Source organism: Andrena cerasifolii, chromosome 1 (genome assembly GCF_050908995.1).
Source record: "Andrena cerasifolii isolate SP2316 chromosome 1, iyAndCera1_principal, whole genome shotgun sequence".
Classification (NCBI taxonomy): Eukaryota; Metazoa; Arthropoda; class Insecta; order Hymenoptera; family Andrenidae; genus Andrena; species Andrena cerasifolii.
In genome coordinates, this window is record NC_135118.1 from 20,977,700 (window position 1) to 21,004,652 (window position 26,953).

At 38.4% G+C, this 26,953-nt stretch overlaps 2 protein-coding genes across 3 annotated transcripts in view; one reads left to right on the forward strand and one right to left on the reverse strand.

The window, feature by feature from the left end:
* Positions 1-6,551, reverse strand: part of LOC143378049 (uncharacterized) — an 82,706-nt gene extending 76,155 nt beyond the window's left edge. The window contains exon 1 of the mRNA XM_076829897.1: positions 6,208-6,551. The gene's annotated coding sequence lies outside the window, so the exon portion shown is untranslated. The remainder of the gene's footprint in view (positions 1-6,207) is intronic.
* Positions 1-26,953, forward strand: part of LOC143378317 (uncharacterized) — a 160,994-nt gene that overhangs the window by 100,098 nt on the left and 33,943 nt on the right. The window lies entirely within an intron of this gene.

Below are 26,953 nucleotides of genomic sequence, written 5' to 3' on the forward strand. Positions count from 1 at the left end.
TCTGTCTAAAAAGATCCTACAAGCTTATCATCGCTTCAAATAATATATTCTACAACATCTTATCCACTGTCTCGATATCTCCACCTTGTTTATCCTCAGGAGCCTTGAACACGTATTTCTAATACTGAAAATCTTCAAAAGCTGGTTAAAGAGATGGAAATTCTTACAAACAAGTCGAGGATAAAGCCTACCCTGATAACGAGTGTCCATCTAAAAATTTCAGAAACAGCACGTCCACTAGCAAAACTTATCGAATCTGTTGTGCCCCTTCGCTATTATAGCGGGTTAAAATGCACCACTTATCTCACCTTAAGTCACATTGTGCCAGTCACGTACGAAAAAAAAGTAACATATCACCGTGAGATAAAAGAATTTATTATCCTACTCCTTGAACCTTTCTGCAACAGTAATTGCCTGCGCGAACATTTCCGCCTGACCAACTACATCGCGTTACACAGTGGCGTTAACTTTTAACAACATCGTACTGTTGGTGGCGTGACTTTATTCTGGAAAACTGTAAAATAAATGAGGGCGATGTTTTCCGTGTAAAAAAAAGAACATTTCAAACGGGTTGTCGTGTACATTTGCGAAAACTTTTTAGGGAACCTTGCATTTCACATGACGTTTCCGTAAAGTGAGCATTCGCTAGTTTGTAAACGGAAGCGCTTAGGATACACTGTTATTCCAAAGCTGTGTTGTACGAAAAATTTATTTCGCCACAAAATATTCCTGCCTGACGATAAATAAGTGATAATGAAAACGGTGCGGAATTATCTGCGTGAATTTTTCATCGGGGTCGATACTAATGAATTTTAATATTCCGTACCAGTTTCTCGGAAGGGTAGATCGGTATGTGTCTAATGCGTGTACCTAATTGCGCCAGTTTCGCTAATGCGAATTCCAGTGGACTCTGCAGCTGTCTTAATTATAGTTTATCGAGTGAATATCTGCAAAGTATATATCATCTCAGAACGCTTATTGTTTATTAAACGTACTGAGAAATTCGGGATTTAATTCTCATCTTTCAAATAACTCTTTCAAAAAGGTTCCTTACACAAGTTTCTCAGGTAACTATATAAATATAAAACAGTTAAAACTGGTGAAACTATTAAAACAGTTTCATAACAAAATTACTCAGCATAATGATTCATTGAAACCGTTTCTAAGACTCTAACTAAAATTAGATTAGTTTTAAATCAACCAATACAAACAGTGCATTCAAAATCCTGAATCTTAGTATCCAAACCACCGCGTCACACACATAACACCATCGATCGTTTCAGCATTTCAAACATCCATCATACGATATACTCACTGCAAGACACTTGACATACGAGAAACCCCAGGGTACATAATCCTAACAGGATTCCAATCCGTCCACCCTATTCCCATACGATCAACCGTGATCGTTGAAATTTCCCACGAAAACGGGGAACGCGTTCACAGTTAAGCCTAACTCAAGCCATCGACTTTCTATCGATCGACAGTTTCGGCGACGTCGTAAATAGTGTGAGCTTACATGGGGACGCGTATATTAATTACTCGCTTACCGATCCGACAAAATAGTCAAATTATAGACGGTGCAAAATGTGACTAAACTGTTTAGGGAATGGAAAGTCGATGGCATTAGGTATGTAGATATTAAATTACGCTCTCGCTGCACCTCACCACGCCTTGTCTCGTGTTATGCTTCCTAGGTTTCTTTTTAATGCATTTTGTCTCCTCGAGAATATTTTGTAGAAGAGAGGCGAGCTTACCCGTGGATGCTATGTCAACAAAAATGAGGACCTTGCACCATTTTCGACAATTTTTTAGTTATGACATGTAATAAACGTAAAATAAAAAAATTAAAAAGAAGAGAATTAAAACTAACTTCAAAATAATAAAAATGCACTAAAAAGTAAAAAATAATTTTTTCCCTTATTTAATCTACGACTCTCATATATTTCCAGTCGGCGCTAGATTTACACAGTGTAAATGATGAGGCGCCGACTTAAAAAATATGAGAGTCGTAGATTAAATGAGGGAAAAAATTTATTTTTACTTTTTAGTGCATTTTTATTATTTTGAACTCGGTTTTAATTCCTTTATTTTTAACTTTTTAGTTTTATATATAATGGCACTACATGCTGAGATATGCGCGTACGTACATAAAATAATAATAATTAGGTGACAATAGTCTCTATAATAATAAACCAGAACTGGCAAAATATTGGGTCAATATTGATGCAGACAAACATAAAAAAATACATACGGGTCGAATCTATAATCTCCTCCTTTTTAAAGTCGGTTAAAAATACATTGTTTGGTGCATGTTTGATGCAAATCCGATAACAGATGAACGATTTATTGCAAATTTTGAACCTGCACCCATTACTGTTTTGTGCCATACTTTTCTTCTGGACAGTTCCAGATACGAAAAATTCGCCAGAAATAAAAATAAAAGCTTATCAACTCCGTAACTACTACTTACTGTGTGAGAATATATATTTTTCAACTAGTGTTCTCTTTTTAATGTCAAGTCTAAGCAATAATTGTATAAACAGTTTTTTTTCTAATTTACTCCCAGTTGGTAGAGACGGAGCTGCACCCCTCTCGCTGCAAGGTCCTCAAATGTGAACGGAGGGCGAGATAAAAACCTGAGGTGCAGGAGAAAAGAAATTGCGTCTCGCCGCGGCGTAGTAAGAGCCTACCTTAATAGCGGCCGACCAATGTTACCCGCTGCTACCGTCTACGTCACAGTGGTAGTCACGGCTCGCCTCTTACGTTGCCGCCCGGCTATAGGCAGCCCGCGCTCGCGCACACGTGACCAACGCTCTCTCGTCCGTGGTCTCGTTAGGCTACGACTTTCGTTAATCACGATAAACGGCCGGTTGCATGTGCCATATCCCGTGGCCAATATACGCTCGTGTTCCCCGGCGTTTCAGAAGTCGTACGCCTAGGCCGGGGACCAGCGGAACGTCAGAATTCACTCTCGTTACCAAACTTTGTACCGTTCCCAGCGGCACTGAACACTATCCCGTAAGCTGTAAGATAGCCCCGGCGTTTTAGCGGCAATCCAATTTGCCGCGATCGATGCGACGGCAGCCACGCTCATGCCGGGGGCTGAACTTTCCATCCGTAACCCTGTCCTGTACGCTCAAAATCTTTTGGGAACGGGTAAACACGGCGAAGGGAGGCAACGGTCGCGCTTTAGGCTCGGCTGCAACACGCATCGCGTGACAAACAGCATCGGGGAGTTGAATTTGAGAATTGTTCCTCTATCGTAGGCGTACTCTCATGAATCTTTCATTGATCTTCGGGTCTATTGAAGTGGGTATTATTTGAATTTGGATCAGTACAGGGGGCGTAGCCAAAAATAGAGCTACTAAATAGAGAAACGAATTTCGTTATTACATCTTACGTATAGTTAAATAGACAAAGAAATCTGTACACAGTGCGGAATCGTAGTAGGCTCGCGTAGCGGCAGACCTAGCGTTGCCAGATAAGTGCTGCAAGGCACAGCGTTGCCAGAGAGGTGTTGCTAGGCGGTTAGCCGAGGGAACTGCGCGGCCGGAGACGTCTGCGTTGAGCCGAGCCGGCGTCGAGTCGAGAGACAGATTATGTGTACACCTTTTTTTGTAACGAACTCAGAATAAATATCTATTTCATTGTTTAACCCAACATAATTACTTGAGAATTTAATTTATTTTTATTTCGTAATAACTTAATTTAATTTTGGGCGAACGACTAATTTATTATTATTTTCCTGTGGGGGGGGGGGGGAAGAACCCACTCTTGGCCTATCTTAGCTACGTCCAGTACTTAGTAAATAGTGGATGGATGTGCGTAGTTGTGGGTCATCTAGGTAACCGATAAGGAATGAGTTACTTTTTTAAAAGACTAATGGGTATGGTAATCGAGTTCTTCTTTGATCATACGATCTATGTTCCGTTGAATTTACGAATGTTTTCTTTCTGAATGAGGAATTGATGAGAAAATCAATGGTTTTGGAAATATATTCTAGATATAAAGTTAATTAATGATTAGAGTGAATAATTCTTATGATATATTGTGTGCTGGGTTTCTCGTATTGTTTATTCTTCAATGCACCGACTTAATATGTTTCTGAATGTTCAGCACAGTGCAATAAAGTTGCGTATTGAAGTTAACCAGGTCGTAAAATTAACAGGAAGCGTGGAAAAGTTTAGCAGGGCTCCGATGTATCTCTGACGTTATTACGTCTTCACAGTTTCGCCCTGAGTAAAGAGAAAACTGATCGACGAGAATGTCGATTACGAACGTCTTGTATCAATCGCCCGAGTCAGATGAAATCCCTTCTCACTTTCGGAGTAGAGCTTCCCTTCGGCGCAATTCCGAAGCTTTCAACGCGATTCGAAACCTCGTTTGCGGCGAAGCTGGCGCTAGCCGAAGAAGTGCTGAGGATTCTACACGTCTTTCGAAGAATTACGAACAAGTGAAAATTTCGTTTTCACCTCGAAACAGGGGCAGAATAAAACAGAGATTGTAAATTTAATTAACTGCCACAAATAACACTGTAGGATTTTCTATAATTTCAAATAAAATTCATTCCCCTTCCTTCGATTCAATCCCTTTCCTTAGAAACCTAATTCCATTGGCATTAATACTCAACGTTCTGTCACGTACCCCAAGACTTAATTACTACCTCACGTAAATATGTCACGAAATGGTTACGAGCGATAACGTCCCTCATAAATAAGAAACAAACGAATGGCACATAATTATATATTCGCTATTTCTTATTCGCATATTCATAAGCCCCTTCGAATTATGGCAGACTGTAGTCCAAGCTATCAAAAATCTAGTAACAGATTACATTGAGTATATACATGAATAATTTCGACACGTGATTGCACACGCTCGAATCGTATGCGAGGACACAATAAAGAAACGTATGCTTGCAAGCAGAATTTAAATGGAAAATAATTAATAACACTCAAGAACGTATACATGTACACCTGACCCCACCGATTTCGTCTCCGACAAACCGCAAAGCTAACGTTGTTATTATCTTCCCGTTGTCCCGCTTATGTCACAATGAAGTAACGCTCGAAACACCGTGACGTTCGAGGTGCTTACATAACACCATTTTCTCAAAAAGAGGGACTAACACGCGTTTCGAAGATCGTCGTCAACTCTGTAATCGATGATTTCAGGAAGCTCTGCGATTGAAAGGTGTATTCTAGTAGCGAAAGAGGATGTCGCTTAATGAAAACGTGTCGATCAACATTCTGAGCGATTAGCATCTTCGTTAATTAAGCGGCAACTGTGAAGACGTAATGGCAACAAAGAAGCGATAAATTCTTTCGGCATTTTCCAGCATCTTCTATTTGCTTTCACGATTCCATTCTCTTTAATATGAAAATTTATTTCTCCGTGTCGAGTACAGCTATATCAACGCCGCATTAAATAAATCTAAAGACGAAGAAAAAACTATAACAAAAACAGCTCTTTCGCAACTTTCCAAGAACTGCCAAGTACTTACTTTGCTTCATCCGTTACGATAACAGAAACTTAGCCGACTTGCAAAGAAAATCTTAAGCACATCGTAACCAGGATATACCACCCATTCCACCAAAAGTCAATGCACCTTAAAGCTCCTCGAACTCGAGGTTTTACCATAATACACTCCAAGCGCAGTGTACGGTAACTCACGAATTTGTTAACGAAAGACAGTCACGTTCGCTCGACCACGTTACACCTGCAGCCTTATTTCTCGTATTAAGACTATATTCTATCAAGTGATGCTAATCTAGGCACGACGGGTCAAAAGCAAGGCACTGGCTTTCGCAATAACTTGTTCTCCTGAATTTATACGAACAAGCCCGTGAGTCACTGCATCTTTATAACAACTAACACTATTTAGCATAAACCATAATACAGAAGCAATAAAAAAATGAACCTACTCAAAAGCACGTACTTTTTTATCTATATATCAATCTCCTCGTCATTGCGCGATACCACCTTCCAGATAAAAAGCCCCGTTCCCCAAACAACGCATCAAATCCCATTTCCGACGTTTCGACCGACCCAAGTGGACTTCGCATCAGCGAAAGAAGATCCGCTGTGTCTGATTCCTCGTAAAATGCGCATATTCTCTTCGCCGAAGGCCGACGCCTCCACTCGTCTACGTGTACACGGCCGGAGCAACGAATTCATTCGGAATTTATTATTATAATCACTCACGCTCGAATCGGAGTAGCTCCGCTGGCACTATCGATCCTCCGCGTCGTCCCGTGGCAAATCGCATCCGCGGAGGCTCCAAGCTCGACGTATCGTTTGCTCCTGGCTCGGCGAGCACTGCGTTCGCGTTTTCGTCCGCTCGGTAGCCCTGGCCTGGCCAGAAATCGACAAGGGAAGCGAACACTACCGGCGCGCCCCGCGTCGGACACGTGGATCGTGGGATTCCGTGGCGATCGAGCTCGCGGCAACCGGTTGCAGTAGGATCGATCGCGGCCGTGGTGTCACTGGTTCGACACTGGCGAACATCCTCGCGATTTATAAAGCCTCGTCCGCTCTCTGACTTCGCTCCGTGTCGTCCGGCTCGTTATTATTCCCCTGCCAGCTGGCTGATTCCCCCGCCAGGCCAAGTGGAGCTAACATTCCACCCACCGTGTTACACGGGCGCTCGAAAGCGCGAGATCTGTTAGTCGGGCCCGCGCGGCCCGCCGCCGTCCCCTTTGATCCTTTCCGCGGAGAACCAGCGGGGCCCAGGACCTTCCGCCGATGATTTAGGATGGCATTGTTCGCCGGCGAACGGACCTCCCGCTCGAGGATCGGAAGGTAGATAGCCATTGACGTGCCTGTAAGAGAGTAAATATGCACCGAGGATATAGATTTATGTATCAACGGTTTCTTATGCTTAGTTGTGGTTTATGAAGGTGTGTGGTTTGTTGTTTAATGGCGTGGGTCGGGTAGGGCAGTTTGGGAGATGATGTTGTTGGGTGCTTGATCTTACAAGGGAACTTCGGTGACCAGAAAATTATGCTCGTTTTTTTAACTTCGCAGGTTTGTAGGGGAACTCGATAGAAGTGTTGGAAAAAAATTTCTTTCCACTAGTTTTTGGTTCTTCAGGGTGAAAACAATACTTAAAGGCTAATGTGCTTTCGGATTTTTCTGTGTATCTAGAAAATTATGGGGGATATACAAAATTATTACAATGGAAATTTAATGGTTTTTATCTTGATATATAAGGCAACAAGTATTTGCGTGTTTGTCTGTCGCCTAAAAACTTTTGAACGCTAAAGTCTGGAGTCACGGAACGTGTCCCACCTCATTGTGCCTAGCTAAACCAGATGAATGTGACTGTGTTCACATAAAAATATATATATATATTTGAAAAGTAAAATTTTTATAAAGTCAGCATCTGAATTTCGGGCGAAGCCGAGTAGTGAAGCTAGTACTTTATAAACTGGTGCCAACAAATTGTTTAAAATTTGTAGTTTAAGTCAGTGGTCACACTTTTGTGAAATTTCGCGGTGGTCACACTGGGGCGATTTTTAAATAGTTACTGTACGAACTGTATTTGTCCAATCGAGTCACAAAAATTATAGTACACGCTTTGAGCATTTTAGAATGTGGAACAGTCGCGTTTTGGTAAGAAATGAAGTGACAGCATGTAAAAAGAAAATCGGAAAGGTGTAGAGCCTTGAAAAATGAGGTTCTTTTACTAAAACAATCATAACCCTTTTATTTTTCAATTAATTCTCGAACAGATTGTGGCTGATACTAATGAGATGCAGTCCTTTTAGAATATATACAGTTTCTACGCGTTTCAAAAAGGGTATTTATTTTGAGATCTGAAGATTGTCAATTGTGCAGTAAAAAAACACGTTTAATTTAGAAAAATAACGATTTATTATTATTATAATGATTCGTATTGTTATTAAATTATTTCTTTTTATTCATAAGAAAGTAATTTAACGTTGAAAAGAATTGAATCTAGTCTTCTCAGCGCATTCGGTATACATATATATATTCTGTGTTCGTACTCATTATACACACACATAACTTGAGAAAAAAAATATCGTCACAGCCATACACATTACATATTATTGAAGTAAATTTCTCGAATTAGAATAGATTAATTTTTTTTCGGCTGGAAACCACAAATTTCCGTAAAATGTCAGGTCAATGCCATTTCAAAGCCAGAAACTTACCGGTATCAAGCTCCAAAGTTAAAACGCGGGTCTATTTGATTCACAGTGACCATGAAGGGTTAAATAAAAACACGTCCCCCAAATTTGAAACAATTTGATTACACAGTTTTATAGAGCGTAAAAATACATTCACTTTGCAGTCTACCAATTTGTTAACGATTGAGTATCGTTGCTTTTAAAACACTATCAGGTATTGGCGCCCTGATCACTTCTGGTACCTCACCGCGTCTGCAGCTGATAAACGTGACTACAACAATGTAGCCATGAATGGGAGTGTGCAGAACAAATTGTTATGCTATTACGGCGGGAAAGAAAACAGATGATACGAGTAACGTGCTCTGTGCGCGTATAATTATCAAACTTTAGAGTCGAGTTAACTCATTGTAGACGTATTTTGAAACACGATATAGCTGATGCGAGATATCTCGTCCTCGAGTAACAAGTTAATAAGAAGTGTTATTGAAGTTCAACAAAGATTTGATAAAATTACTATAATGCTGGAGCTTCAATGGGCTCCGTTTATAAAAGCTATCGAATAACTACCGAGTTGGATGTTGAACGTTGAATACCCAACGATTACTTATCATATACTATATCTCTAAAATAAAATAAAAAGTCGTGTAGTAATAAATGGAATCGTACAAGAGAAAAAATTAATAAAAAAAACTTCCTCGAAATTCAGTGGAAGTTTTTCCCACTGCAAAAAATTAAAAATGCTGCGTAAATTGCTCGATGTATTTTGCGCATTTTTATGTCTCGGAGATTTGAGGCCGCTATTTATGAATGGCGGTACGATTGCCGCCTGCAGATTGTTCCAGTGCAGACTGCAGACGTTTACACGTTGCAGTGGTTATCTCTTTTCCGACGTAAAAGAGTTCGTTGCTGCTCGTCTGTTTCCTCCCGTGCGTCATCTTGCGTGGGAAAGTTTGTTTAATAAATCTCGGTGGTAGTTATCGCAGTGCCGTCAAACTGCACGCAGTGTCCTTCAGCGCGAAATTCGCTGATATCAGTGTCGAGCACCAGGTAAATGAAGCTGTTTCAATGCGTACAGATTTGTTTCGCGTGCATTCTGTTCTTTGCTCTTGCAATGTATATTATTGTGATCGTCCGCTATTGCATACAGTTTAAATAATTAGATCCTTGAATAATACATTTCCCAAATTCCAAATGATTACGACCAGACTATGCAACAAGTATCAGAGACTGTCGATATTAAAAAATATAAATATAACAAAAGGTTTCGAAAAATTTTGTTGAAATAAGAAATTTTTTAATAAATGTCATAGAAGCAAAAACATTTCTTAATGAATTGCATAGGAACAAGAAGTGATTTAAATTTTTAATACATTTTTAAAAATTCAAACTTTTAGAATGAAATTTATAAAAATATGATTAATACCAAGGTACATTAAGATTTTTTTTTTAAATATTTTCCGAGACGAGTTTGTATTAATGCAAGACGATGCACGTTGTATACAACCACCTTTGATAAAGCAGTTCTGAGAATGTTAACAAATCATCCCACAAGGAACATGGTATCCTATGCAGCGTGCAATAAAGTAATAAAAGCGATGCTGACGCTGTTGCCATAGAGAATGCAATCTATTAGACCGCAGGGATGATATTAATGTCTAAAAGAGAATAATGCAAGGATAACAAAACCTTACGACGACAGTTTAAGGATATTATGGGGAAAGAATGGTTTCAGGAAGGCAATATGCGTTGCATTGCGTTATATTAAGAAGTGGAATCTTCGAGGATTACGAAATCGCTTTGGACATGCAATTTTTCTGCGAACTATGCTATAAAGCTATACAAATTGCAATCAAGCTCGTTGTCAGGTATTCGTATGTGGAATGAACGACAATATTGCAATCAATTTCATAATAAATAGAGATTTTACAAAGGAAAGAAAATATAAGAAGTAAATGACAGAACTAAAGAAGTAATCGCATGAAATAACGTTTTACAGCGGATGTTAAAGGAAACAATTTGCGCTTGATGGAGCCCATCGAATGCCTTTTTCAGCATTGCAGTTGATAAGAAATCGATTTAATGCTTCGACTGCATGGCATTCACCAGGCTATGGGGAATCTTTGAGAATGCTTTGTTTGCAGAGAATTGGAAGCGAAAAGAAGCATGTGAAAAGTTCAATAAAGAAAATGTAATTTTCATAGTCACATTAGGATACTCTTTATAATTAATTTTTTTTTAGGTACTTGTTCGTACAACGCTTAGTGAATGAGACATGAACCAAAATATTTAAGAACACGAGAAACGATTAATTAATGTGCCAATGTAACTTCATTTGATGTCTGTTCATTTTCGAGAAACAAGTGTTTTTATACGCGAAGGATTTTTGAGCTGTAATATTTGAAAAATAATTTATTCTTACAGAAACGTCAAAATATTAATAGAAGGGAATCGGAATGTTTGTTATGAATAGCAGAAAATATGTCCACTTTGCAGAGAACCAGATGCAAGAATATAATTCAAGATAATTCAATATAATGCACCAATCAAGCTAAATATTTTTCTCTAACATGAATATTTCCACTGCAACCCTAAAATTATTCCTGCTTCCTCCTAGCAAGCGTGGCAGGGATTCTAATTCATACAGAGAAAAAAAACTTTCAAAATTTTACCCTGACTAACTACCCTTACTCCTTTTTAAAAATTCTGAAAGGCTTTGTCTAATTTCCTAGTTAAGATATCCTCGGTTCACTTTAAGAACAGTTCGGTTTAATCTCTATTCATGTCCAGTTCAATTGCAAATTTTCTAAATTCAAAATTCGATTAAGAAATATTATATTGTTTCGAACGTTTTGTTAATGGCCTACTGGTTCATGCACGTTTTGTCTGCATTAAACCAGTAGAGTTCATCGATGTCTCGAGAAAACAAGAATATTTGAACTGAATACATAATCAGGATTGCGGAGGGTCGAGATCAACTTGTTAGAGTCAGAGTTGCGGACTATTTGATTTGGATGATAAATAACAAATAAGAATAACGAACAAGCTTTCATCCTCTACAAACGAATATGGTCTCGAGCAAATAGGCATTTCAATATCGTAGGAGGGTGAATAACTTTTCTTCAGACAATTATTTATTCTTTGTTTGCATTATTTCTTATCCACATCTTCTGTTATTCACGTAATAACATACTTAGCATTTATTATTTGCGAAAGCAATAGTTAATCAGCAGACAGGGAAGGTCAGTATTCGCATAATTTTTGAAAAGTTAGTGGATTAAATTGCTCCGTTAAATAATAATGAATAATTATGAATAATTGCTAAGTAGTTATTTAAATAAAATATTCCATTAAATCATGAATTAATTAGATACCATGCTTGCATAATTCATTGTTCACAATGAAGAATTATCCACGTGAAATATTCAAGTGAAGAGAATTCACGTGGATAAGTACCTGAAATATTTATACGAAACTGTTCGAACCTGTGGCGGATTTAAGGAAAAAGGCCCAGATGGCAAACGTTCTGAAGGGCCCATTTTTCGGGAAAATGAGAAGGTAGTTTACTAAAAAGAGGTAAGTGTACAGAAAAGTATAGAAAAAAATATAGTGCTTGGATAAAATCATTATTTTTTTTTAAATGAAGCCCTAGGGGGGCGTTCCGAGCAGGGGCGCTTTTTCGGGAAAATAAAGCGATAATTTACTAAAAACTGGCTCAGTGTAATAACACAGAAAAAAATATTGTTTCGATAAAAATATAATTTTTTTAAGGATGGAGCCCTAGGGGCAGGGGCTCAGGTGCCAGTGCTGCAGTGACCGCCCTGTTAAATCCGCCACTGATTCGAACAATGTCAATTCTGATTAAAATCAAAACACTCTCTTAACCAAGCGATAGAAGGAAAACCTGATGTTTTTGACTCTGAGAGAACCTCAACGAGGAAAGTCACGAAAATTACATTCAGTTGACAGTTAAACATGCCCAGCACTTCCAAAAATAAACGCCAACGGTTCTATTTTGTAACTCCAAGACAGTTAGTAGTTCACATTCAATTTCAATAAACATCGAGGCAAGAATATAAAAGCCACAATATCTTCCCTTCCATTGATTTCTTAAACCCGGGATGTGATTGAAATCGCAACAAAATTATTTTACACTAGAGTGCATCGTTAATTTTGTAGCAAACTTTTTAATTACGTAAAAATCAATCGATCGTTCTCGACACAGAATTTCGTGGGAATGAAGGGATAATTATTTTCCACAGTTGGAGGGGGGGGGGGGGGTTGATCGTAATTTAAATAAAGTGACTGGACACGCTTTGCTCAGTCACCGCTGGTTGGAGATGACCAGCGTTATTAATAATTCATTCATAGGTGTAAATTGAAACGCGGGCGAACGGCGATTCGCTGCAATCGGATTAATCGCTCGCTGTGCTCGGACCGGGTAAACGAAGAATTGGTAACCTCGTAATCGTGCGTGAAGCTGTCAGTAATACAGTTGCACCCTCGTTTTTTGTTTGGAAGCACGATAATCCGCGGTGACGAGCTTTTTAACGGCGGTCGATTTCGTGTGTTCTCCTTAAACCAGAGAACTCGGAAATCGATGGGGATTACAATTCAACAACTGTTTGACATCTATTAATTAGCACTGTTCTATAGTCATTGCTTGGTAGGTCAATGTAATTGTCAACATTACTGATCGTCATTTAAGCATGAATTACAAACGTTCAAGTGTTACGACCGCACGCATGAAATATTCGTGAAATTAATTGAAACCCTATGAAGAGCAATATTTCTCGTTAGGTAGAGTTATATCGCCTGGAGGTAGTAATTGGAGATAATTTCAACCGGGATTCCAACATATTACACACACACACGCAATTAACTCGAATTTAATTGAAACGAAATCTCTTTGATTTCCTCCATTCTTTAATATTCACCTGACGAGTGGATTTGAAATTTGGAACGTGTGGGGTAAACTGTATAATGATTAACACCCTAACCGAAAATCCCAATTGGAATGTCTATATTTTTTTTTATGAATTTCTTATTGAAATAAATCATCTTGAGTACCTATTAAGTCTTTTGTTTTAGAAATATTCAATGAAAAACAGGAATAGGCATAAAAGTACATTCATTAGCATACTTATAATTAATACATTTATTCTCGCAGCGTGTATCAATTATTGGCACTAAACAGCTAAAAAGAAATTATTGACTTTGTAATAATACATTCTTTATTAATAACGAAAAATAAAATAAATAAGAGATCAGACAAAAGAAATTTAATTAAGATCTAGTTAGAGTCATGTGATTCAGGATAATTGCTTAAGAAAGCCATCAATTTTTTCTTGATGCGGAATGCTTCTCTTCTATTTTACAAGTTTTCCTGAGTTTCCTGGGCTTCGACGCTCGAAACCAGCGGGGCCATACAATTTTACCCACTAAGCAGTGACGAATCTGCAGTTCCGCATGTCTAATCAGATCTCTGCGAAAATAACGTCAATCGATTCCTTATGTCTTCCCGATGAAAATGGCCCCAAAAATGATATACGTAATTCGGACCATAATTAAGGAAATTATTTATTTCTGATTTAATCCTTCTGATTTTTATTCGACGACGGACACAGATAAAGTCTCTGAATTTGAAAAGTTATTTAAATAATATTTTATTTAAATAATGCCCGTGTCTAGATACAATATAGAGAGAGTATTGTAAGGGACAGAAAATGGGAGGATAATAGTGGCTGAGAGGGATAGAAAGGAAGTTTAAAAAAAAGAAAAATGAGTTAAATTTTTAGTTTTATAAGTTGGAAGGAGTGTCACAGCGGAAGGGCGAATGAAAAATTTGTTAAACCTAATTTCTTTTCAAGGCCGTTGAGGCTGAAAGTAAATCATATACATATGTATACATTCAGTCTTATATATTTTTGCAAAAGAAGTGAACACTCCTCTCCTTCTGCGACTTGAATAAAAATTTATTTGAATAACAGTGAACTCTGATGCGAAGCTTCATCGGAAGAAAATAAACTGTTGAACGTAAGCTTCCAACCCATCGTGATTCACCATCGATGCAGAAATCCCCAACTTTATTATATATTTAAAATTCTAGCTTAGTCATGCCTCTGCATCGAAGATGCGTTGCGTTTAATAATCCAGCGAGTGGAGTTTATCCGAACCACTTTTCAATCGCGAATGGACCTGTTCCAAGAAACGTGATTAGTGACACTGATCGCTACCCAGAAATACTACAGATTATTTAGAAGCTTTTAAATACCCCTGTCGAGTGCGGTATCGCGAACGTAAAAATTCGTCCGGATTGACGCACTTTTTGATAGGCAAATGTGCTATCGACCAGCATGACAGGCTAATCTATCTGATAACTTCGTTAGTCCCTTGGGAATGGATGCTGCAATATTGCGACAAGTATATTTTTTTCCTGATTTAAATAATGCCCAGACTCCAATGGCCATTAACTAAATAAAGAATTATTTAAATGACGAACCAAATAAAAGTTACTTTAACATTTGGTGATCTGAATTTTAGAGAGAGGGATGTTACTGACTTGCACCGAATTATTATACTAAATGGTATAAGAAAATCACAAAAAAGTGTAATTTTTGTATCTGCGGGTGTGTCTGATTTTAGGGACATTCCATGCGAACTCGCACAGATTTCGGAGTAAGTTTTCGTAGATTGCTGAAATTTGAATACGTGGTAGTCTTTAGTGACATTTAAACGTACCTCAATGGATTTGTCGAAATTTTGAAAAATGTCGTTTTTACATCTGTTTGAAGTTAAGCGCTAACTTTTTTTCAATACGTTATAGCTATGGAAGTAGTAAGCTTTACTACTGTGCTTATAGAGAAGACATGGAATGGCCGCTGCGAGTACCGCGGGGCTGGGCGACGCAGCGTCAACTTTCGACAATTTTTACAGGGCCAATTTTAAAAAGTCCATATTTTTTCAAATTTGTCCATCAAGGGGAAGGATAGAACTATATTCTCCTTTTTCAGATTTTTAAAATCGCGCCCGATGTTAAAAACCTGCATTTCTTTAAAATAATTGCATAAAAATGGTTCATTTTTTTTTTTAAACTGAAATAATTTTTTCTTAAAACTTCAATGTCTTCTCGCTGTGCTGGGCGACGCAGCGTCAACTTTCGACAATTTTTACAGGGCCAATTTTAAAAAATGTCCATATCTTTTAAAATTTGTTCAACAAGAGGAAGGATAGAACTATATTCTCCTTTTTTTTAGATTCTTAAAATCGCACCCGATGTTAAAAACCTGCATGTGTTTAAAATAATTGCACCAAAATGGTTCATTTTTTTTTTAAACTGAAATAATTTTTTCTTAAAACTTCAATGTCTTCTCTATAAGCACCGTAAAGCTCATCTCCATCCGTTTACTACTCCCATAGCTATAACGTATTGAAAAAAAGTTAGCGCTTAACTTCAAACAGCTGTAAAATCGACATTTTTCAAGATTTCGAAAAATCCTTTGACGTACGTTTAAATATCACTAAAGACTACAGCATATTCAAATTTCAGCAATCTACGAAAATTACTCCGAAATCTGTCCGAGTTCGCACGGAATGTCCCTTTGATTACGTGCCTTCGATCGACTTACGACAGCCATGATGGAAATCTCAATGCGACTTATCGCCAGGTATGACGATAGAGGCACACTTGGTGAACGCCCATGACATTATTTACCGTTGACATATCTTTTAATGATATCACTGTTTAAAAGCAGCGTATATCAATGTCTGAATAGCTTCTTGTGAATTGCAAAATGTTCACGCAAGGAGAGCTGCGGGAGTTCCAGGTACAAATCCTGTTACACGAGAAAGCTCTTTCGAAGTTTACACTGTGTAAGGGAATAAGAGAATTCGGAAGTACATACTTCTTTCCCTTCGATCTAATTCGAAAATGTTCCCCTGTTTGCCGGTGCACGGAGTTGTCTGGGCTTGAATTTCGTGGTTAATTGATGGACGCGCGTTGGGATCGCCGGCTGGGTGGAAAGGCTAGGAGTGACCGCTGATTCTCAGAAACGTCTTAAAAATACGACAATTACGATTAATGGAACTTCTTGGATCGCTATAAACAAGGACTGGTGACATAAGAAGCACAGAAATGCAAAAACTTTGCAGCCAATTGGCGCGCTACTGTAATAGACGTAAACGGTTCCAATCACTTTTAGAAATTACGATATTCTGAATAACAGTAGTATCGTGATTGTAAATGTCAGTGTTGTCAACAAGCTTTCGAATGATTCCAAGGGGTAGGAATTTTGGGACTTTATAAATACCCTACGAAATTGTACAACCACTGTTATTTTAGCAGAACTTTCTATTAACCCATTCAATTTATACACAATGCTGTTTTCACTTAATTAACAAAACACATACTAACAACAATATATATATATCTTAAATTTGAAGGGAAAAAAGTTGACACGTCCAATTTTACTACCCTCTAGCATGTACAGAAACTTGCAAACAGTGCAAACGAATCACTGAAATGTTGTATTGGCAAATACTACAAATTTATAAAAAAAAAAGAGGGAGAAAAAAATTGAAAAATTTGCTGTGATACAATCGAGCGAAACAGAAGCCTGGCCAACAATTACGCGACGCTGTAACATGCATATTTCTCGTCGTCGCTCGATGCAGTCACGGGGATTCGGTTCAAGGGTGCACCATGTAAATGCGTGGCGAGGAAAGGATGGAGAAGCACGAGAAGGATGAAGTGGCTCGGGTGAAACAGGTCGTACCCGCACAGAACGCACTACTGGCGAGAGTTTAAGATGCAAGGTCGGTCTAGCCTCGTAATTGCAGTTGACATTGCATCGGCGCAATCTCGACTGGATGCACACTGACCGACCGCGTGTCAATTGTTTCACGTTCCATTGAGACGACCGTTATGATTGCTATTGGACAAGTGACACCAAACCAGGTCTGGGTTAAGGTTTATAGCGCACCACCGATCATCAGCTTGACACTGTAACTGGCGTCCACGTGTTTTCGCGCCGAGGCACTTGCATCCTGTGCACAGTTTTTGCTAATTTTAGGCAGACATTGGAAGTGTTGTCTGAGAGTCAGACTTAAAGATCGTACGAATAAATTATAGAAATTTCTAGGAATTTCATGCAAAAGTACGCGTGAAGTCGTCAAGGATGGTGTTAAGTACATTCGTTCAGCTGCGGCGAAATTGAATGATTTTAGGAATATCCTTTAAGGGTTTTATTAAAAAATTACCACGAAATACTTATTACACATGATTTATTAGTCCATAAAGTGTATGAAAAAATTTGTTTAGAATAATTTTTGTATTAAATTATTTATGATATTTTAAGTTCTTTGGACCACTGCGGATAAACGCTCTGCATATCTCCTTTAACCATCGGTGGATCTGAAAAATGAAATGATATTCTCGTAAAATAATGTTGCCATTATAGGCTGACGGGCCTTTTTTATATTTGGTTTGATTCATTTTTATGCACAATTACAGAGAAAAATTTTGCATGAAAAAATTCATTTCACTTTAAAGTGCTGTAAATTATTTTTTTTTTTTAAATTACTAAATTTGGTCCGTCAGATTATAATAGCAACATCATTTTACAAGAATATCGTTTTATTTTTCAGATGCATGTAACTTGAACATCGGATAGCAACGTCTTCGAAAATGGACTTAAAATTTATAATTGCGAGTTCCTGATAAAGCAAATTAGTAGAAAACACAGATCTAAGTGAAAGGGTCGTGGGGCCATTGATATCTTTGGAGATCAACTCACCAAATGTGTCCTTGCAACTGTATTCCTATAATGATTAACAAAAAGGAAGATGGAAGTCCCCTCATCTAAAATTCAGTGAAAGCATTAGAAAATCCGTCTACTTCATCCACCTATTCCTTCGTGGACAAAGATATGACCACCATCGTGACATGCCTACCTACAAACTTGTCGATGCGCGAATTAATGTGCTTTTCTTTTCCTTTTATCGAGCTTGCGGTTCAGAGCAACACGACGAGATCCCCAGAATTTCCTTGACGAGTTTATGCGAATTTAGTTGTTCACAAAGTGTTAGGAGAGCTTTCAGCAAACGTCTGTGCCTGTCAGAGGTTTCGGCTGCAAAGTCACCTGACGCATGGACCTGAAAACTCCTGGGCGCAAAAGCAATTTGCGGAATTTAATTAAGCTCCGTGCGTTTTTTCCCCCCAACTGCTGGCGTGCACCGTGCCCGTTCTGAGTGAAGTAGTCGTGCGTTGAAGATTTTTAGAGGAAAGATGAACTTAAGCTTGGTGGAACGCCCTAGATCGAGCATTTTCCAGTGGCGCATTTTAATGGGAATTGCTGGAATGGGATCGTTCTTGCCGCGAGAAGATCGAGAATAATGCGTTCGTTCGATGCGAACTCGCCCGGGGTGCAGTAAAACAATTGGCTGAACTAATTAGTTGGTAGGATGATCGGATATCTGATGTGGCGAATAATCGAGCGATTATGTTTTAACGCAAGAGGAATCGTGTATTATACAATACTACGTTAATAAATCTGGAATTACATGAGAGTTTAATTCGATAATCCCCATCCTTCGATGTTCCAGTTCCTCGAATATTTTATACAGCTGAAGCTTATATTTCTCGTGATGTAGCGATCATATTTCCGATATTCATTAAGGATGAACTTCAGTAAAATTAATTCAAAATAGGCGAGAATCCTTGAATATTGGAGGAATGAATTTTTCTGCGATAGTAAAACCCGTCGCAAATTTAAGAAAAAATTGATTCGGTAGTCTTTGAATTATTTAACTTTTAATTTAACGTGTATTCTTATGGGAAAACGCAATACTGAGAAATATAACTACACAATTAAGAGTAAAATATTAGGACAAAGTTTTTGAAATTTTGTGTATAGAAACATCAAGCACCGAACTGTATTGTCACAAGAATTCCGGACAATTGATTAATATCTTGGAAATTGATTAACTTTTGGCTAAGATTGTCACTGGAATTCATCCTTAAAGTCTATACTTCTCTTGATTTCCACTTTCTGCTTCGGAGCAGCTTAACACTTTGAGTGACGCAAGGTTTCGAGGCATGTCCCTTCGAGATGGACAGGCCTTTCTGAACCGAAGATGCGCAAAAGTTTTATTCAAATAAATTTCGAATAACGAATAAAAGTTAAAAAAATTATTCGTCATTTGTCGATTAAAATTGACACGTATTAATTCTCATCGAATAAAAAAATTAACTTTACTCGTCAAATAATCTGAAGTAAAAGTAACTTTTATTTGATCCGTTATTTAAGTAATTGTTTATTTAATTATTGCCCAACTCTCAAAGTGTTAAAATTGCTTTTGAATATTTCATAGCAGTTCTTAAAGAAGCTTTCTATTCCACAGGGGTGTAGGATCCGCAATCTGCGCATTGTCCAGAAGAACTAAGGAAGTAATACTTCTTAATTCTTAAGAAAGAAGAATACTGCAAAGATTCCATTTATTCGCGATGTAATACGATAGCAGTGCAAGCATGAGTAAACTGTTTTCATTTCTCTGTTTTCGTGGTGCTTCACAGCTGAAAAAACAGTCTTGCCTTCCTTAAGATGTATTTTTCACTGTTCGTGGACAGCTGGTATACACTCGAGGTACACATAAACAAGATTAAAAGGAACAGTAGTCACAGTGTCTATCGAGAAGAAACTCGAACTCCTTACGAACCCGATTCCCAAGAGGCGCGCGAATCAATTTCATTAGTTTCGCTGCGGCTGTTTTCAATATACCTAGTGCATTCACTCTATAGAAAGAGATCGCACCGAATGCAATTAAAGGTACTTTTAAAACTTCCCCCAACATAGCTTCTTTAGTTAAACATCAACAAAGAAAGGAAGGGTCGCACAGACCTCTGAAATCTTTTTACTCCCGTGTACCCCTGTACCTTCTTGTTAAAAACATATTTATGTTTCGCGTCTAAGAAATAAAAAAAATTTATATCCACTGAAGAACATTCCCCGCAGATCCTTTATTCCCTGCAAATCTGTGCGCCCCTCAAAATATTCCACAAATCTGAACTGCATTGCGCTAAAATTAATTAAAATCGCCAGCAAAAAATTGCAAATACTTTCAATAATTTTCAATTAATAATACTTTTATTTCGACCGAAATATGTTCAATTACAGATGTTATTAGTTGCTCAAATGTTATTAATAACTTTGCTAAAGAGGAAACTAGTTAGTATCCTACACCAAGCTATTAATTACGCTGACAATAGGATACGCAAATGATATTTCCTCCTACGCGCACAAGTTCCTCGCGCTTCTAATTGCGTGCAGCTTTTCAAACGTGGCATCGTATATTTCCCTCTTCGTTCCGAGAAGGAGCGTTGGTCATAATAAGGGTTTTACCAGGGGCCGTTGGGGCATGGGAGCCAGCTCGTGAACTAATCTAAAGGGTTTTTAGTGACCTCACTCTTCTTAGTATGGCAAACCCACGGATCACTGTTCCAAGATCTACGAGACCGGTGCGCGATCCACGCTCTGACATCACAATAAAAATAACGGAAGCTGATTCAACACACTCTAATCCACGCAAGACTAAATTCTCCTTATAGGTACACCTGCGGTGTTTCATATTATATCGAATTATTCACGCTGCTTTCCTCTCGACGAGCAAGAATAAAACAAAAGGGTTCGGGAAATGCGCTAACTCGACCGGCCTCGTAGTTACGCGTTTTCCTCTCCGCGAGGTCAATTAATACAGTTGCGCATGAGTAAGCGGTATTGATTTATTATCGCCTCGTTAGTCACCTGGCATTAATTTCGATTTTTATGAGGGCACAGCGAGCACACCGCGAATTTCCCGGTTCCTCTGAATCGTTTGCTTATCAGCGAGCGCGGGGAAACAGCGCGTCCTGCGTAAACCATTGCCATTGATTCGATCTCTCGGCGGCCCCCTTCGATCGAACGACTTTACACGCTCTTGTGAAAAGAACGCCAATACAATTCCCGTCTGTTCGCTGGAAAGTCTGATTGTGAGTTACGGCACTCTAGCAGAGGCGGATAATTGCGTTCGCCGCCGGAACTTCTCGCGTTAGCGCTTCTTTCGATACTGCTGCTCGCTGAAAACTACGGCAGGAAAGTGCTCGCTCGGTGGCAAGTGCGCCGTCCTACAGAGATCCAACTTCGACGACAAAAACTACATAATCACTGTAAAGGATACACATCGCAGTATCGTGTTATGTTCAATGGATAGTGGATGAGTGTGACAGGAAATGTTACCACCGAAGATCGATTAGGAAGACTGTATTTCGTAGGGTTCTTATAATCAGCTGATTCACCCGTTCTCGCGCGGTCAATTTTGTGTTGTGAATGCAATTTGAGTTCCTACATAAAGATAGGCTATAATATCGACGGCTTAGTACACAAATATTATATGTCCACTTTTTGGGAAATTTCAGTTTTCACATGCAACAAATAGTTCTGGACTATTTCTATATGCTGTATAAAAATCACATTTGCACCTGGGGGAGAACAGGGCAAAGTGAACCTGGGGGTGAAATGAGCTTTCTTAATTTATTCTTTAACAATAGAATGTGTTTACAAATTTTGGTGACGTAATAAATGTGCGTAATAGCATAATGATAATTATGCACGTTCAGATATCGAAAAATGGAAATTCATTTAAAAAATTAAAAATTAAGTTTTAGAGGCTTCCAGTTGGTTTTCTATTCTATTTAGATTTTTAGATAAATGAGTCTTAAATGTGTTATTTTAACTCCATTTTTTTTTCTGCGTGTTTGTAACAAGCTTATAAACATACATGTGCACGCGTTTGAGAAAACATTAATCCTAACATTATTAAATAATTAATTTTCCACTGAGTATACATTCGGGGCAAAGTGGCCGGGGTAAACTGAGCTGCAAAGAAAAGATGCGCTAGTGATGTGCGCAATAACTTTACCTGTCGGCTAGCTGGGAAACCACGCGGCGTGATGGAACAGAATCTAAACTAAAAAAAATGAAAAATCTGCCACAGTTTTTGACAACCATGGTTCAAAAAAAAAAAACTGACGCGCTACACACGTCATCCCAGCACGAGGGGTTAATAATTACCTCCTATATCCTTAATTAAAACTCGTATTTTATTTCAGCTCACTTTACCCCAGATAGTGGCTCACTTTACCCCATACATGGGGTAAAGTGGTCGTTTTGGCATTTTCTTTTCAAGTTGAATTTTAATATACTTTAGGTTTATTTTTAGTATTGCTGTTCGTCACTTATCAATAGTAATGTTCAGATTATATTATAAATCTATTTCCACACATTTTTATTGAAAGGCAAAACTTTTATTCGACTTCAAACTTTTTTCGCGTCACTTCACCCCGGTCTCCCCTACTTCATAAATTTCTCAAAAACAATATTTTTCTTAATTGTATGTCCCTGTAGGAAAATGGATGATGTACCTACCACTGGGTGTGTAAACCATTTTTTTCTCCAAAACGCTAAAAGTGGACATGCAATATGTGTGCACTAAGCAATCGATACAACGTGAATAAATAAAGAGCATAGGGTTTTGGATTGGTAAAACAATTGGCAGCTACAGGCAGTCAAGCTACAATATAACGACAGCCATAGTTGTACCAGTAAAACAATTGAGAATTATACAGACATTATACAACTGTACTAAATTAAACAGCCTAAAAGCTTCCCCGAGAATTGAAGCGTCGTTGAAGAAAACACTGTAAGTGCCAAAATGAAAAAAGATAAATTTTTATCGGAAAATGTTCTACGTGCCAATGGTAATACTATAGAATAAAATTTAACTTTTGCTACTTACAGTGTTTTCTACAAGGACTCTTCAATTATGCTGTACTTTAACACAATTTAACACGATTACACAAGTTAACACGACAGCTGAAAGATAAATTGCCACGGAACGAAATAAAAATTTGATTCTCGAAAGAAGAGCGGCAGAAAACAATGTCATTAAAATCCCTCTACTGTTACTTTGCAAACCGATTATTTATTATACCACCAAAATAATCCATCTTTTTGCGAAATCTGCCAGGGAACGTTTCTCCACACCTCGTTGTCCAAGGTAAATAATATGGTTACTGTGTCAGGGCACAATTTTCCACGGCTGGCCGTACATTAACAGCATTTACGAGACCCTGATATTTTCCCAAATATGCGGGACATAATTACGCAAGTGAAATTTATGGACAAGTCGTGGGGCATGGCGGCCAATGTTGAGCGAAATTGCATCAACGCGAAGTGCCTTACAGCCGAGTCCCGATAAAATTCACGAGGGTAGTAAAACGTATATGCCACAGTGTAATTGGATTGTAAATTTCGGAGCATTGTGTAAATACCTAAGACATTACCGGCAGATAAATATCTCGATGGGTGGAGGAGTCTTTCCTTAAAAATTTCGGATAATGTGACGTGATATATTAATGCCCATGGACCTATAATTGATATTAAATCTACCGCACTGTTTGAGATGTTGGCTGTGGTACAGCTTTACTCTCATACTCATATTAGTAATACGAATATTATATTCGTGATTTAGCAATGTGGACTCTAATTATAATCTTCCTTTATTTGGGGATTTTGTAGGATCATGAGTAATTAATTTGTTTCGTCCATTTGCATCGAGTGATTATCAAATATTAAATATCATTTAAAGAACTGCAAGTATAATACACGTGTAATTCCTTTGTATAATTTGCAAATATTTCACAGCTTCCAACTTTCTCTGCAGTCACAAATAATGCATCATCCAAACCTACGTCGTCCATATTTGCAAACTTTTGTCATTCTAATAAAAATTTTGTTCCCGTACCAGTAGGTAGTTTGCTTTCTTCTTCTGTCCAATACGCATGCCTGGATAATCTGAAAGAGAACAACCATTTCAGGATTAGCAAGAAGATTACAATTTTTTTTAAAAATTAATCTTTAATCATCGCAACTATTCAAGAGGGGTGATTAATAGTTGCCTCCATTTCGTTCTCCACGGAATATTTTTTTAAACATTTTCTGCAAAGAAAATTTGCCGTAATTGTTCGACACCATTACTTTCAGTTGAAGGTAATATTTCATCCCCCACGAAGTACTCCGACGTCTTAGATTTATGGACTGTGTAATCCTAGAAGGGTTCGTGGAATAATGCTTCCCTCTTCCGGTGGCATACTTGTCAACGTCCTCAAAAGGCGAGCCAAAGAGTCGCCCAATCAAAGGTAACCACACAAATTGACAAACTTCCCCCTGGCTACACGGAGCCAGCATTAAGGCAAAATCTAAAACTAAAAGTTAACCCTCTGCAGGGGTCTGTCTACCGCATCAAGAAGGTCTCGCTAAGAATTGCAACAGAATCTAAAATTTTACAGCTGAATAATATTTGCAAGTTTCTTTGGGTAGGTAATTCATCGAACAGGGTAGTTTTCCCTGCCTAGTAAATATGTTTACGTTTGCAACTGTAAATTCCTTCTAAATTACAAAGTAAATCTAAAAACTGGGCTGTCCCATACTTTCGATTAGAAATAGAGAAAACTAGCAAAGAAAAATGTTGATAAGTTTAAGGGGGTACAGGATTATTGGACAAATAAAACGATGGTTTCTTTTGTGTTGGATTGCTTAGGTACCAAGTAATCGTTATACCCGTACTTTTCACAGTTCATTATGGAAGCATTTCTAAGTAATTACCAAAAAAAGAATTGTCGGAATGTTCAAATTTGTTGAAATTATTAGGCGCTGAAGATGGTCCTCTGTAGTGCGCAGCTGTAGTCGGTGTACGTAGTATCAGGTGAACCAATCATCTGAAAGCAAAATGCTTTCGGGTGAGTAATTTATACACCAAAATCTACAGCATGGAACTTCGCTGGCGAATTTAAACAAAAATTGTGAAAGTTACACACGAAACAATTTTTTCTCCACATTTTTACGGATAAAATCGTCTTTAATTGTTTATAAAAAATTTTACAAACATCAAATGTTGATGCGGAAATTCCACGCTATAGAGGAAGGAATTCTACACTTCCAGTTAAAATTTCAAGTGCAAATATTCATTCGTTGAAAAGTTATGATGTACACGGTGATGTACGGTGTTTAAAAATGTAGTTTAGAGATAAATGGCTTCAAAGTTAAGTCCCCTACGCCAATACAGCTCTGCGAGACCGTTACTGGACGGTGCACTCAGTTACGATTAGCACTATAATTTCCGTAATTATTCGAATTTCCTCATGAAACTTTCTTGTGAATATACACAAAGGATGACACTCGCAGAATTAATAATAATAAAAAAAACGATTTTTCGAGATTTCAATAGCCCTGTACCCTCTTAAGGGGACTAGGCAGTCAGATCGTTCGAAAATCAAGTATTTTTCGAATTAATTACAAGGAGCTGAATACAAATTGTGACTAGTACTTTTGGGTAATGTTTGATAATACTACAAACAGTAAAAAAAAATTATTTATATAGGTATTTTTTTCTGGAGCCGCTGTAATTTTGCAGTGATTCTGGCCGTAAGAAATTTAATTTTAAAATATCCTCTGAAATTGATACTTTTCCCTGGCCCCCATTCTGCCCTGAACCTATTAAAAAAAATCAAAATTATAAGTATAGCGGTTTTAAAACAGCAAATTTTAAAGAAATGTGATTTTTCGCCAGGGCGAAGAACCTTTTTATTTATTTTTTTTGTCAAAATAGGAGCTTTTACAGACTTATGCTTAGGTTCAGGTCGTAACTAGACATGTTTCACATATGTGATTTTTTTTCAAATCGACTTGTACCTCCGTTTTTTCGCAATCACTGCAAAACGAAGAGGAGATATGATTCCGAGAAAAACGCGGTTTAAAGTTTCGAAAGAGGAATTAGTAAAATCCTTAATTTTGCGAACTTTAGCATAAACCAAACGGCATTTTACTCGGGAAGAGTGGTACTTTCGACAAGATCCAACAAAAATATCGAGTTTCTGCCTGCCTAGTCCCCTTAACAGTAGCTAATTCCTAATTTGCAATTGAGTATGTAATACTTCAATCCCTCAAAAAAGGAATCAAAAAATTCCTACACCTTGCACGGAAACCTGCACCAAGCAGCCTCGCGAACCGAACCCACCGAAGTGGCCTAACAACCAACACTTCCACACTCCCCGTGAATCATCAGAGCAGCGCGGCGAAGATTAATTGCTCTATCCCACAAGAAGATAATTGTCGGGGGAGCAGTAGAATAGAAGAAGGAAACGAACAATAACAATTGTTCCCAGTGAATGCCACCGGTATCGGCTGCATCGATCGCTGAGCGAGTCAAGTGTCGATCGCTCGCGACGCGCGGAACGTCGCGGAGCGGAATTTGAATGCGCGCAGTCACCGAGGGGGAAGCAGAGGCCGCTTTGTCCTTGGAGGCGGGAGCCAGTGTTAATGTGACGCGATGAATCAAGAGCAGCAGGACTCGACCTTCCTTCGGTACAGCTGTTCCTCCGTTTTCCCTAGAACTTTTTGCACGCGCCCGAGTGAGCGACGGGGAGCGCGGAAGGGCGTGTCACGCTCGCGACGGTCGGCCAGGACGCCAGCTGCTCCGCTTCTAATTACAATAAATCCGATTTTAATTACGCGACCGACCAGACGGCGCAGGCAAGTTCCAGAACGGTGGGGGTCAGGGGAGAAAAGAACTCTTTGTGCTCCACTAATGGACAGCAGAAAAAAGGAGCGCCTCGGAGGAAGAGGAGGCCTTCGCGCGAAATCGTCTGCAGTCCGCAAGGAAATATCGCTTACCCTCGGTAGTTTTCCACCCTTCGGTGATTCCGTTCA